We start from the raw sequence: 14,222 nt of genomic DNA, 5'->3' as shown, positions 1-14,222 counted from the left end.
GCCAGGTGCAGGGTGTCCCCCAATTCACCCGGCCTTCCCTCAATCAATCATTACTTTAGTAGCTATGTGTCAATTAGTTCACTGTGGTTGGCCTCCAAGCTGCATCTTCTTGTCTTGAAAAGTTCTGATATCTCTGTCTGGGCGGATGCCAAGCGTAGGTGTGGACCTGTGCTTCTTCTCGCTAGGCTGGTCACGTGCTGCTCGCCCCGTGAATTTGCCTAGTTTCTCTCAATTTATGCATTTGATTCTTAGTCCGCTCGCCAACTGCCTACGCCTCCTTATCTCGACTTTCCAAAGACAGGCTATTCTGTTGTTAAGTTTCAATTATGTGAAACTACTGTTCGTTCCTTCTATTGGTCTGACCTTGGCTCCTCCTGCCACAAGTTGCATCTGCTGCGTTTCGATTCAGCCATCTCTCCTCGTTTAGCCAGAATACGGATCTTGTCCTATGGGCTCTATTAACCTGAATTGATTCTGCTTTTAGTGCAAAGTGGACTCGCACTTATATAATGTGCTTTGTTTTGAGGTAGATTGTGTACAATGGCGCGTGCCGCTCTATTCTTCTACTTAGCATAGCAAGCTGCACTTTTTCCTAAGCTTTCTTGCAGTTACAAGCATATGTACATGCGTTAGCTGGTTGAATATCTTCATCCTGCTTGCATCTTAAGCTTCTTTGTATTTCAACATCGCTTTCTTCTTCTAGGTTCACGATATCCTTATTCATGGCATTCTCAGATTCAGTCTGTTCCTTGTTATCTCCACCAACCCCCTCCTCACCTGAAGTCTTTATGACTGAGGTACCGTCTGAATCAGAGTCCCAGGATTCATCCGTTGGTATCTCCTTTCTTCTCTGTCTCCAAGAGTCGCTGGGCTTCTTGGGCGTCCTTGCTCCTGGTTTGGTGCGATGGGTATGGGCTCCACTAGAGGCCACTTTGCCTGAGATGCAATTTGCCTGGCAGTGGGGACCCCAGGGAGCCCACCCCAGACCAGGGAAAAAGCCTTGCCGAAAAAACCCTGGTAGGTTGTGATATCTTGCTGGGACTACTGGTCCCAGAATGCACTGAGATACTGAAGGAGTAGGCAAAGTCCACAATGGCTCCAAAGAAACACCCTAGAGGACAGCAGCAGGATACTAGGAGTCCGGAGGGCTAGGTTGCAGAAGAATATCAGGTTTCTCGTAAGAACTGCGAGTTAGGAAAGAGGGAGTTCCAAGAAGGTAAGGTAAGCAGTAGACAGCATACAGCGGAACAGCCGTACGAGAACGGCAGAAACGGAAAGGGGAAGCCGTTCGGAAAGCGGCCAGGAGGAAAACAGGAATAACACACGAGCGCTGGGAAACACTTTCCAAAATACTGGAAGTTGCAACGCAAGTGCGTTAGCAACTTCCGGGAATATAAAGCCAAAAGTCTAGAACGCGCATAGCGATTCCAGGGAAGGAGTCCGTCTTCTACCTTCTTTCCAGTCTCCATCTTGGGTATAGTCTCCACGGCGGGCGAGTTGTGACAGGCATTTCGTCTCTTTGTGTCATCCTTGGGTCGTCATATCTTCTATCTGCGAGTCCGTTTTGGCTCTCGTGACGTCACCATTCATCTTCCATTAAGGCCTTCTTGGTTTCTTCTGGAACGGTATTTGGGCAATCTTCATTTTGTCTCATTTGCTAGGGTTTTCTCAGTGGATACCTTACTGTCCATGGTTTTCTGGGTATTGGTACTTCAACAGGTGTTGTTCAACTGATAGGCACTCGGTAGAGCCCTACTGCGGCTCTCTGCTGGTTTATTTGCTCATCATACATCACATATTTTGGTGTGAACGTTCCTGGTACTTCAAAATGGGCGATGGGAGTGCAGGCTTTCTTTGGGACCTCCTCTACACTCCCCCGCTCTGGGCGATTCATCGACCACTTCCTCCTTTGGATTCATCTTACTTGGGACCTCTGTATTCATCTTCACTTCATTGTCTGGGTTCATTCCTTCTTCATCTTCTGGGTCTGTACATGATGGTTTGAAGAAGTGTCTTTTTGGAGTCCATATTTTTATTACTCAGTTTTGGTTTCCTGCTGTCCTTACATGTTGGTCTTTATTCCATGTCATTAGTTGACATTGCCCGTTTGGGCGGCAGTAAATCCATCTTCCCACATAATTTCTGCGTTTCCTGTGATAAAGGAACTTTGTACCTTCTGGTGCGTGCTTGCTGGCCTTTACAAATTCTCTTATTTCTTCATCAGTCAGGTCTTTGGGCTTCCATCCTGGCTGGACATCAGTCATGATCTTCATACCTATGGCTTTCTTCGCAGTTTTCTGGCATTGCGAGATTATTACCTTGATAACGCAAAATCCTAGTAATATCACTATCAGGGCTCCTAAGAACTTGAATGCATCTGCCATCCATTGTGGAACCCATGAAAACAGCGATCCGAACTAGCTGTCCTCATCAAATTCGTCGGTTTCATTGATCATCATGTTCTGCAAGTTTGTCAGCATACCTATTGCTTCTGTTAAAGTTCCATTTTCCTTGTCATGAGATGGTATAAATGTGCAACATGGCTCTCCTATTTTTGCCCAAACTCCTCCATCCATAGCTGTGATCATGTCAAGGACATATCTGTTCTGGAGTGTCATCAGTCGGATTGCACTTAACTCTTCCTTTATCGCATTGAATCCTTTTGTGGTCATGTTGATTGTCTGCAGTAACTCCCATCTGGTTATCTGCAACCATTTAGTATTTACTCCAACTTGGATTCTTGGCATAAAAATTGTTGTGAAAACTGATGAGGTGAGGCTGAAAGGTCTGTGTTCATATGGGATCGCATGAAATGCTTCTTCTGATTTAGCAGAAAAGTAATTCTCTTCATTCGAGTTAGCAGTTCCACAGATCTCTTCTTTCTCGGGTGAGCATCTGCTTTCGGGAAACTGTCAATATTCAGGTCACTTTTCGGGATCACTAATGCTGGAACGTGGACATTCACTATCGTGCATATGCCTCCCCAGTTCTTTGGCAGTCTGATGTATGCTTTAGATCTGCATGCCCAATAATGATCCATAATCACTGCAGTCCCATATACCATTCCTGGTGGAGCCTCAAAAATTCGTCCACAGTTCTGATTCTCTCCCATCTTCCTTGTGCCATTGTTTCTGAAGCACAATTTTGGCCTTTCTAGTGGCACTATCTTCAAGGGTCCTCCTCTGTCTTCGACCCATGTCAGCAATTTTGTAAGTTTTGGCCATAATAGCTTGCACAGTCTTTGTGAATTTTCAATTGCTTCTTTGCAGGCTCCGAGGACCACCCATGCTCTGCAGATTACTACTCCTTTCTCCCATCCGTCTGGTGAAAGCACTGTTCCCCAAATTTGCATTTGTCCTCTGTTTTTCCAAATTTGAGCCTCTTCTGGAGTCTTCCCTTGGACATTTAGTCTCGGGTTCACTTCCCATCTTATTTCTGTTCCTTTAACTTCAGGCTTCTCGTACCTGATCACATGATTCCTAGTATGAGCTCTGTTTCTTGTCTTAATGTCTTGGACATAATCATCTTCATCGGGGTAAGCTGTTTCAGTTGCCCATATTAGTGAGGCATCACTTCCCATGAACTGGCCTCTGGTGTTGCACATTGCTACGTGTGAGAGACAGTGTGCTGTCGGGACATCAATTTCTACAGCCACGAAGATCTTGGACTTGCCCATGCTGTACGGTAGGAGTGCGCAAACAAAGCATTCTCCTTCAGAATTTCGTTTTCCAACTTCCTTCATGTGTTGGTACCAAATGTTGTTTCCCAGATGTGCTGTGCTATCCAGGTAATCGTTCAGTTCATTATCGTCTTCATGCATGCTTCTCTTGATTCTTAAAGTTTTCATGTAGTTTGCTATTACTACATCTCTGAATGTGTCTGTATGGCTTTTTCTTGCTGCAGGATTTTCAGGTATCCTGGTCCATGGTACAGGGCTCCTCATCGGCGCCATTTGAGTGGACAAGGGTCTGGTAGCTCTTTCCTTCTCTTCATACATCCTTTTCCTGCTGGTTGTAAATGCCCATGCCAACCAGCCTGACACTGGTCTGGTGTAAGGCTGTACTGTGGAACTGGTGCTTGTTCCTTGCATTGGAATGTATATGCTTGGTAATACAATGTCTGCGGTTTTGTTCTTCAGCTCCTCATGCAGCTTCCTTGCTCTGGCTATGTACGGAAATAATGAGTCTACTATCAGTTGTGTCCTTGCAGAGAGTTTCTCAGTATTGGCTTTCATTTTCTTAAGACTTTCTGATATATCTGCTTCTGTTGGGTTTTGCTTAAATTCTTGTTTTCTCACAACTTCTTCTGTGAAGTTTCTTGTGGCAGGCAGTCTTTTCTTTTCTACTGTCTTAGTTTGTGGTTCTACAGTCATTGACACTAGGCCTGTTTTGTGTTCATTCAGTGTTTGCTTGCGTGTAGTTGTCAGTGATGTTACTTCATTCATTCCGTGCCGACCCGGTCTCCGGCTTTCCTTTATATTTGTTACCACAAGAGTGTGTATATAGTTGCTAATCACATCCATTTCAAGTTCATTCACTCCACCATCAGATCTTCTAGGGACTGGAATAACTATATAAGGTGTAGGGGCTTGTGGGATTCATGCGTACATCATTAGGTGGGTGTACTGAAATTGGAATGCTTTGTGCGCCAATAAAAAATGCAGTTCTGATCGTTAATGACAAGAAAATAATGATGAATATGATGCATAGGTACATTATGGTTCTATCCGTTAGGCGGCAGCATTTTCTTCCAGAGAAGCGGGGGTGCCTCTCTTTTTGTGGAAGGTCCAGGTTGCTGCTCTGGACCCCATCTCGATCATTCGCCAAATGTCAATGTTTATTCCCTCGACCAATATCGTCCTTCGAGTTCAGTGTTAAGAGTGTCCGGTGCGCCACAAGTGTCCCCCCTCTTGTGAGTGACAATTGTCTCTTATTTCAGGATACAGTTTCTTTGCTAGACTATGGAAAAATCAAATCAACTAACACTTCGGTGAGCCCCTTTTACTGTGCATGTTCAAAGTAGGTAAGCTCCCAGTCCACGCCTCGGATTTGCTTTAGTCCTGAGGACATGTTGGACACTGATCAGTATGAAGAAATAGGGAAAAATAAGAACAGGTATAACAAGTGAAGTTCTTGACTGCTTCCTCGATCTGTCCCTCGGCGAAAAGTTTCACTGTCTCTTCCAGAGACTTCGATTGAGATTGGAGAGTTTAATTTGCGCTACAATACCATGCAGGAGCATGCTTAGCTGGGTATACTTTACTGGATCTCCGAGAAATGTAAGTACGTCAACATCGATTGATCTTCCCACTAGCTCTGGAAAGTCCTCAATAAGGTGAAAGAAGACGTTATATGCCAATCTGCTGTCTTCTGTTGACCGGAACATCTGTCCTGCCTTTGCTGATGTTCAGGATTATATGTTTTCTCCTAAATGCGAACAATGGGCCTCATTGCACGTTAGGCTGTAAGGGTTTACCGGTACCGGTAAGGGCACCGGGACCGGTAAACCCTTACCGCTTTACTACGAGTTCCCTTTGCGGGACCGACCTTAACGTCTGGTTTTACCAGCCGTTAAAGTAGGGTGCCGCAAAGGGACCTTGGTGCTAATTACGGTACCGCAATTTGCAGTACCGTAATTAGCTCCTTCCCCATTCCCATTATGCCCTATGAGGGCAAAAATGGGAATGGGGAAGTGCCTTGGTGAATGGGGAATTACCGCCCCCGCTCACCTTGGAGTAGGGCGGTAATTCTGCCATCCACCAAGGCGGAAACGGTAAAATACCAGCGGCAACCATGGCACTAATAGCGCCATGGTTACCGCCTACCGTGTAATGAGGCCCACTATCTGCACTGTCCGGTCGCATGGAGTGCAACTAGAAATACTATGGGCCTCATTACACGGACGGCGGTAAGGGTTAACGGTCACCGTTAATGGCAACGGTGACCGTTAACCCTTACTGCCGTACTACGAGGTCCCTTTGCGGGTTGGAGGAATTAACGCCTGCTTCTTGCAGGCGTTAAAAACCAACCCGCTAAGGGACCTCGGAGCTAATTACGGCACCGCAAAATTGCGGTGCCGTAATTAGCGCCTTCCCCATTCCCATAGAGCCCTATGGGGCAGAAATGGGAATGGGAAGGGCAATGGCGGAAGGGGGATTTACCGCCCCTCCAACCTTGGAATGGGGCGGTAAATCCCCTTTGCGCCAAGGCGGTGCCGGTAATTTACCGGCATGGTCCAGGGTGCTAATAGCACCCTGGATTACCGCCTTCCGTGTAATGAGGCCATATGTTATTTAGGAGACGACTTAGGTTCTCTGTGTTTGCTGGATCTTGAAGAAACGTGAGTGTATCTGTCGCTCTCCTGACAATAGTTGGACAGTCTTCGATTATGCGAAAGAACAGTGTGTTGATAAGCTCATCTATTTCCCTGTGTTGGGAACATTTGATTCTTTCTCACTGTACTCAGGGAGTAGGATACATTGTTTAGCAATGACAGTAAGCAGTTGTCTTATTGTCTTTTCGTTTTCAGGATCTTGAAGAAAGTCTGTGACACTGGTGAGTCACTCTACCACTGTGGGGTAAGATGATGTTCAAACCCAGGTTGGTTCCGAAGAGGATACGGTGCCAGTGGAAGACAGTGCAACCATCCCTTTCTTAGAGTAAGCTTCAACTTAGCTATCCTCTCCTTTAACAAGCTGTTGAGCTTCTCACAGATTCCATTACTTTGTGGAAGATACGCCAACGAGAACTTGTGTTTTATACCAAGCAGAAAGCTAATCTGTTCAAATATTGAATTGAAAAAGTGAGGGCTGTTATCTGATCTCATGACTTCGCATACCTCCCGCCTTGGGAACACTTCCCTCACTAAAAATATGGCCGCACAGGTAGAGTCTGGGTGTGTATATGGACCTGCCTCTCTCCATCTAGAAAATGGACACACCACAACAATTAGGTATCTGTACCCGTTACATACTTGAATCATATCGACGTAGTCAACATGCAAGTGCTGAAAAGGGCCATTTGGCCTTGACATGACTCCTCTCATTACTTTTAATGTGTGCCCAGCTGTGAATTGATGGCAGATTATGCAGTTAACCATAAAGAATGCAACGTGCTCTGCTAAATTTGGTATAAACCAGACTTCCGCGAGCATTGCTGCTAGATTCTCTTTTGTCATGTGGGCTGGGTAATGTAGTTGCTCCAGCGCTAATTTTAAGAGGGCTACAGGCATTACTGGTTTACCAGTGCTGTCTTGTCGCCACAAGCTGTCAGAGGGGTTTAAAAAACATCCTCGACATTTCCACAGGTTCTTCTCTTCCTGTGGTGCCTCCCCTTGGAGTTCTATTAACTGTGTTTGCCCCAAATTGCTATAACTCTCAGGTGCGGTTCGTATCACCATCATTCTCTCATGGGTATGGGCGACTTCTACTTCCATAATTGTATCACTTTTGGATGCCATGCTCTTGGCTTCCGTGTCTGCTGCTTGGTTGCCGCGTGAGATAAAATCTGTCCCTTTCGCGTGGGCGGCGCATTTCACGACCGCCCACTGGCAGCTGTAGTGCCTTGATCAGCTTGTCCAATAAGGCTGCGTGCTGCACTGGCGTGCCGTCTGCTCAGAGGTAGCTCCTCCTTTTCCAGCGCGCTAAACCTGCGTGCACTGTTGATGTCACATAGGCGGAGTCACTGTACACCGTTACTTCCTGGTCTGCGTGATTCTCAATGGCGAATATCAATGCCAATAATTCTGCAGCCTACGCTGAGTAATGAGATGGTATTTGAGCACTAAGAAGCACTCGAAATTCTCCATTTGCTGTGTGTTTCATTACAGCAACGCTGTACGCTCACCTGGTATCCACAGGGACGCCACCCAGCTGGGTTACTCGGTGGTATGCTTCTCAGCTTTGCCCTGATGTGGTCTGCGGGGAAGGTTCTACCTGAAAATACAGGACTGTGTTCAAGACTAACCGACTGGGGTAAGTATCCTCCCTCCAACCCCATATGCTTTCAGTCCCTCTGGCGGCCCTCTCCTCACCTTGTGGTAGAATTAAGCGTGCTCTCCGTCCTGCCTTCTTTGCAGGGGCGTGTTGTCTTTCATGGGCAAATGCGGTCCCGCTACTTCACTGACGCCGGGCCGTTTGATATTGTTCAGGTAGGTCTTATTGCTGTTCTTTAGTTTTGTTGCTATCCTGCATGCCTTTCTTTGTTTAAAATGTCTCTTTTTTTCTCCCTTAGGTATGCAGAGCTTCAGCGCGGCGAACTGGCTTGGTTGAGCCCCGTTGGTAAATGATGGCGCATTAAGAGCGCTATGATGCGGTAAGTAAGCGATATGCGCAGCGCTGCAAAGTCTTGCCTTTGCTAACCTGTGTTTGCCTTGCTTGTAGGTCGTGGTGTTCTTCAGCGTGAGTGGAATGTCCGGAGTGGTGCCAGCCGAGAGGCGACCAGCCAGTCAGCCTTTTGAGCAGTTCGTAATTTGTAAATGTCTCTACAGCTTTCTTTAATGTTGCCTCTATCTTCCTCTTTCAGGTCGTTCTGTCCGGGAGGCGTGCAGATTCGAGGAAGCTGTTCTCAGTGGCTGCGAGCGTTTAAAGATGAAGACTGCAAGTAAGATGCTGCTGCTAATGATGTTCCTTTGGTCTCCTTGCAGGTTCTGCTTCTCCGAGGTTCGAGGGAATAGCTGGACACGGTGAGCGTCACATTGCAAGCTGCAAAGTAACACGAACCATGTTCTGCAGTCAGGGTGTGGTTTATATAGCCCAGGTAAAGTAGTACCAGGGAAAGTAGTTCCAGGCCTGCCACACCCAAAACACTAGACCGCATAGCTTGGTTCTTAGGAACCAAGCTATGTGGATGCCTCCATGTTGGCTGACAATACAATAAAGTAGTTCCCAAGCACATTGTTGTTCATGGTGTATGAGCCTGGCGCCATAGGCGCCAGGATTGTCCCCATGAGGGCTTTTGAAGAGGATGCCAGGCTCTAGAGGCCCGAGTCCTGACTACACCTGGCCAATGGGTTTGCCAGAGGGGGTTTTGGGCAAGGGTCGTGACAGCCGCCTGTGTATCTTTGCCCATTACTTTGATCGATTCTCCAAGACCCGCCAATAAAGACGATCTCTCCTCCTGCCAAGGCATTTTCTTTCACTCTGGGGATCTCATCATAGAATTGTTCATAATTTTCTCAGTCAAGGATCGGCTCACCTTCAGTGACTGGTTCTGCTATAAACATAGCTGGGTTTACTATTTTACATCAGACTATTTTAATCGATGGGTTTGATATGATCACTTCATAAGCAGAAGCTCTCTGAGATGTCAGGGTGCCCTTTGGTTTCTCTAGAATGGCAAATAGCGAGTGCTCGACGTACAACGTCATGGAGCATCCCATTACAATAGTTGTAGCCTTCTCTATGGTGAACGCTGCGGCAGCTAAACTTTGTTCGCATGGGAAATGACCTCTCATTACTGGGTCCAAATTCCCACTGTAGTATGCCATGGGTTTGTACCCCAACGTGGTTCTCTGTGTGAGTACTGCCGTCATAACGCTGCCATTTGTGTGCGAAAACAGATAAAATTCCTCTGCATGATTGGGGATCCCTAAAACTGGAGCTGTGCAAATAGCTCTTTTGATTTCAGCAAACCCTTTCTTCATGGTCTCAGACCGTTCAATCTTTTCTTTCATCACTTGGGCCTTCTTTAGGGCCTGAAGTAAAGGCTTAGTATAAAAGCTGTAGTCGAAGACCCATGCCCTGACATAGTTGCATAGGCCTAAAAATCTCTGAATCTGCTTTATCGTGTGCGGCTTAGCCGTGTTCAATATGGCTTCAGCCCTTTCTGGGGTCACCTTCTTTCCCTCATGTGAGAGTATTTGGCCTATGTACAGCACTTCTTGTTGACAATATTGTAACTTTTCCTTGTCAACTTTATATCCTTTCTCAGCCAGTATAGTCAGTAGCTGGACAGAATCGTGCCTGCATTGTTCTTCTGTTGTGCTGCAAATTAGGATGTGATCTACATATTGCAAGACAACACTTTTTAATGCAATATTGCTAAAGTTCATCTACAGGACTCTGTTGAAAATAGACAGAGACTCACAGTAACCATGTGGCAGCCTCGTGCTTTTCAGGCACAGTTGTCTGAATGTGAATGACATCAGATCTTGGGAGTCACGGTGTAACGGGATTGAGAAAAATGCATTTTTCAAGTCAATCACTGTGAAATATCTTGCCTCAACGGGTATGTTACATAGGATTGTAGATGGGTTAGGGACTAGAGGGAACTCGGCCTCAACAATATTGTTTAGTGGCCTTAGGTCTTGCACTAGCCTCTACGACCCCCCTTTACTTTTTTCACAGGATACACTGACATATTACATGGTGACTCTGACGTCACTAAGATGCCCTGGTCCATCATGGCAGAAATTGTCTTGAAAATCCCCTCGTCTGCCTCTCTGCACATTGGATATTGCCGGGCTCTTGGTAGAATTGCTCTTGGTTTCAGTGTAAGCTTCACTTCTCCGACCCCCTTCAAGAGGCCTACGTCATAGGGTCTTGTTGTCCATACATGGACAGGCACCTTGGCTATGTTGTCATCAAAATATTCAGGACGATTTAGTGCCAACATCATACTCTGAGGTACTTCTCTTTTAATCATCTTCACCCAAAAGGTGAGACTTCCACCATTGTCTCTCCCATTTCCGCTTGTTCTTCAAACAGATCGTCATCGGTGACGTCAGTCACTCGATATCCTTCTTCAATGGCAATTACCTCACACCATTGTCTGCCCTCGTCATCATAACCGTCAACCAAGGCCACTTTCCCTCGTATTGCAGCTGTGTGTATCGTCAAGGGAAATACTTGGCCTCCTCCTCATGCATCGGTATTCTTGGTCTAAATAGGAACTCTTCAGGGGTTCTCATGATTTTGTCTCCAAGGCCTGGCAATCCTGCCATAAGCACACGCATGCCATATGCGAATATTTCTGGCTCTAATGGTATGGCCCTCATGGCTATGTGTCCTGAGTATGCTCTAATCATTTTGCATACATTTGAGTAGTGCATTCCTGGAGTGGAACATACTATTGCCTCCTCCGTGAACGAGATTGTCATGTTCAATTTTGTCATTCAATCTCGACCCAAAATATTTACTGGGGTCTGTCGAGAATATAATAAAGGTACATTCATTTCACAATCTCTTACATAGACTGGAAGTGCATTTGTAAAGGGAACTCGACTGTTAGCTCCTGTAAAATTCTGAGTATCTAAAGCCTCACCAGACAAGGAAAATTTGCCTTCACGTATGCACAAGCGTGTTGCGCCTGTGTCAACTAAGAAGGAATATTCTTTACCCCCTACAACGACGACCATCCTAGGTTCCCTGTGAGGGTCTGGTGTCACTGGTAGGATAGAACACATCAGGGTTCCCAGCGAGCTGTCCTAGTTTATATACAAATTTGGCCCACTGTGTGCTGGTGGATTTCCCCCATTCCCATTATTACTTCCCCTTCCAGGGTTCGGAGTCTGCCCTGTGCTCATTGTCTGTGACACTTGCGACGGTGCCTGTTGGGATTGTCCTTGTGGAAAATTCCCCATGCTCTGAGGTTGCACGCCTTGTTGCACTCCTCGCACTGGTTGTTGCACTGTGTGATTCTGTGCAACACCCTGTTGTAAATCTGTAGGTGGATTTCCCATGCCTGCTCCTATTCCTTGGCCATTCTGCATCATGCCTTGATTTCTGCATGTGCGCGCTAAATGCCCTGTCATTCCACATAGCCAACAAATTGGCGGTGGTCGGATCATTTGCCCATGTGACATATCTGGGTTACCATTTTGCATATTTTGGAAACCTCCCTGATTGCTCAGCCATCCTCTTCCCCTAAATCATCTTCCCCTTGGGTAAAATCCCGTATTGCCGTGATTATTTTGCTGTGGACTAGCCACCAGCTGTTACTTGATTCAGCTGTGCTAGTTATCACGGCTCCCTCGAGAGCGTATTTTGACAATTTCTTTTGCACCAATTTCGCTTCCTCACCTTTTTGAGTTGCTTCCTTTTTGTGATTCTTTTCCTGCAGTAGTCTGCAATAATGTGCGATGGTCAGTTGTATTTCCACCCAAGGTTTAGCCTCAACTCCTACCAATTTCTTGAGTTGTTTCTGCACTGGTTCTGGTAGCCCTTGACACAGTGGGCCTCATCACGAGTTCGGCGGTAATGCAGCGGTTTTCCCGTCGAGCATAAATAGCGCTAACGCCAAGCCCCCCGGTGGATAGTCCGCCAGATCGCGTGTTTTCGTGCACGCACACAGGGACATGGTGGGAGCGCAAATAGCGCTCGATGGGTAGAACCCGTAAATCTGGTGCACCGTGCACTACCACCATACTGCGCTAATACGGGAAACAAAGTGGCGGCCATCTTGGAAATCACAATCCGTCGGATATCACAGCCCCTGGAAGCCATCCACCCCTGGGAACACTGAATCATGTCACAGGAGCGCACTAGGGGCAGGTCTGCCCTGGACTGGGTGAGGGAGCCCAAATTTAGCAACCAGGAGCTGGCTGTACTGGTGGAGGAGGCTGAGATCCACCATGAAGAGCTGCAGCAGCGCAAAACCAGTGGCCAGCGCCGAGCACAGATTTGGCGCAACATCAGCCAAAGGGTAACTGCAGTGGGGCGCGTGCCCTGGGATGGCGAGGATTGCCGCAAGCGCCTCAACGACCAGCGTGTGAGAGTCCGCGGCATCCTCTCACAGCACAGGAGTGCAAGCAGGGGCACTGGAGGAGGGCCACCCCCACCCGAACTCCCTCCCTGGGAGGAGAAGATGAGTGCCCTGATTGACATCGGCACCATCGAGGGAAATGGTGGAGCGGAGGCAGGCACTGGCATTGATCCGACTGCAGGTGAGTCCCACCCCAAATGCATGCAACTGAAAGTACCACACATACAGGCCCTGAGTGAATAAATGTGAAGAAATGCGTGTGAGGCACTGCAGACACCCATAAGTGACCCCTTGATCCATTGAACCGTAGTGCTGCCTAGACTACCCTGCACGTGCAGTGCATCAATAGAAGGGGCAGGGGACAGACACCCATAGCCATGGGACAGCTATGTAGAGTGTGAGTGTTCAAGAATACACCTCCAGGACCCTGAGCGCAGTGCACCCCAACCCCGCATGTAATCTTGTCACACAAACATTCCCATGCAGTCTACCTCCACACTCACACCAATTGATATGTATTTATATTTCGAGGGGATTGGGTCCCCCAACATATTCCATATCTATGACAGATAATGTCCACAGCTGTGTTGCTTCGTAAAAGTTTCTGCGTCTGCGTCCTGCGTCGATGACGCTGATGCGCCGTCCCCGAGGGCCTCCCCCGACGGCCGACATCACCCGATGTGATAAGCAGGACGCACGACGCCCCTAGCCTCAGTTCCGTTTTTTCCGCGAACGTGTTCGCTTCGTGAATCTTGGTACGCCTCAACTCTTTGGAGTTTGCTGTATTCTTCTCGGTTTGTTGAACCTGTTTGGTTTCTTTGAAAACCTGTTCGTGAAGATGTCTACTTCGTCTTCAACCCTGCAGCCGGGCTTCAAGAAATGCGGAGACTGTGGGTCCAAGATGTCGGTCACGGACTCGCACGATGCCTGCCTCTGGTGCCTCGGGGGAGGCCCACGATACGGACGACTGTGTCGACTGCCAGGCACTCACGGCCAAGGCCTTGTGTGAGCGCAAGAAGCTGTCGGTAGGTCGGGTGTCTAAGCCCCGGAAGTCGAGGTCTACGGGGCTTTCGAAGGATGACTCGAGAGGCAACTCTCCGCGTCATCGTTGGAAGTCCAGTGGGTCTCCTTCCAGGAGTCGGTCTCGCCACTCCTCTGCCTCTTCGAGGCATTCCCAAAAGCACCGGCATCGGTCGCCTTCTCCGTCCTCTTCCGAGGACTCCGCCCGTCGGCGGGTCGCTTATCTCACCATGCAAGCGACACCGGAGGAATGGGCTTCCTTCGGGAACCAGATGTTAGCGATTCTTGAATCGCAGGGCACTGGTCCGTCCGTGCCTCCGAGTGGGGTACGCCTTCGGGCTCGGGTGGTCGGCACAGCTCGCGGGAAAGGTCCCGCTCGGACAAGGGTGCCGTTCCCGCCATGCCCATTCCAGGTCCCGGTCCTCGACGCGCTCGAGACCGCGTGATCCTGTGCCGTCTTCGAGGAAGACGTCGACGCCTGTGGCACCGAGGTCATCGACG

This window comes from Ambystoma mexicanum, chromosome 5p (genome assembly GCF_040938575.1).
Source record: "Ambystoma mexicanum isolate Mex_15411 chromosome 5p, UKY_AmexF1_1, whole genome shotgun sequence".
In the NCBI taxonomy this organism is placed as follows: Eukaryota; Metazoa; Chordata; class Amphibia; order Caudata; family Ambystomatidae; genus Ambystoma; species Ambystoma mexicanum.
This window is presented reverse-complemented; position numbering follows the sequence as displayed.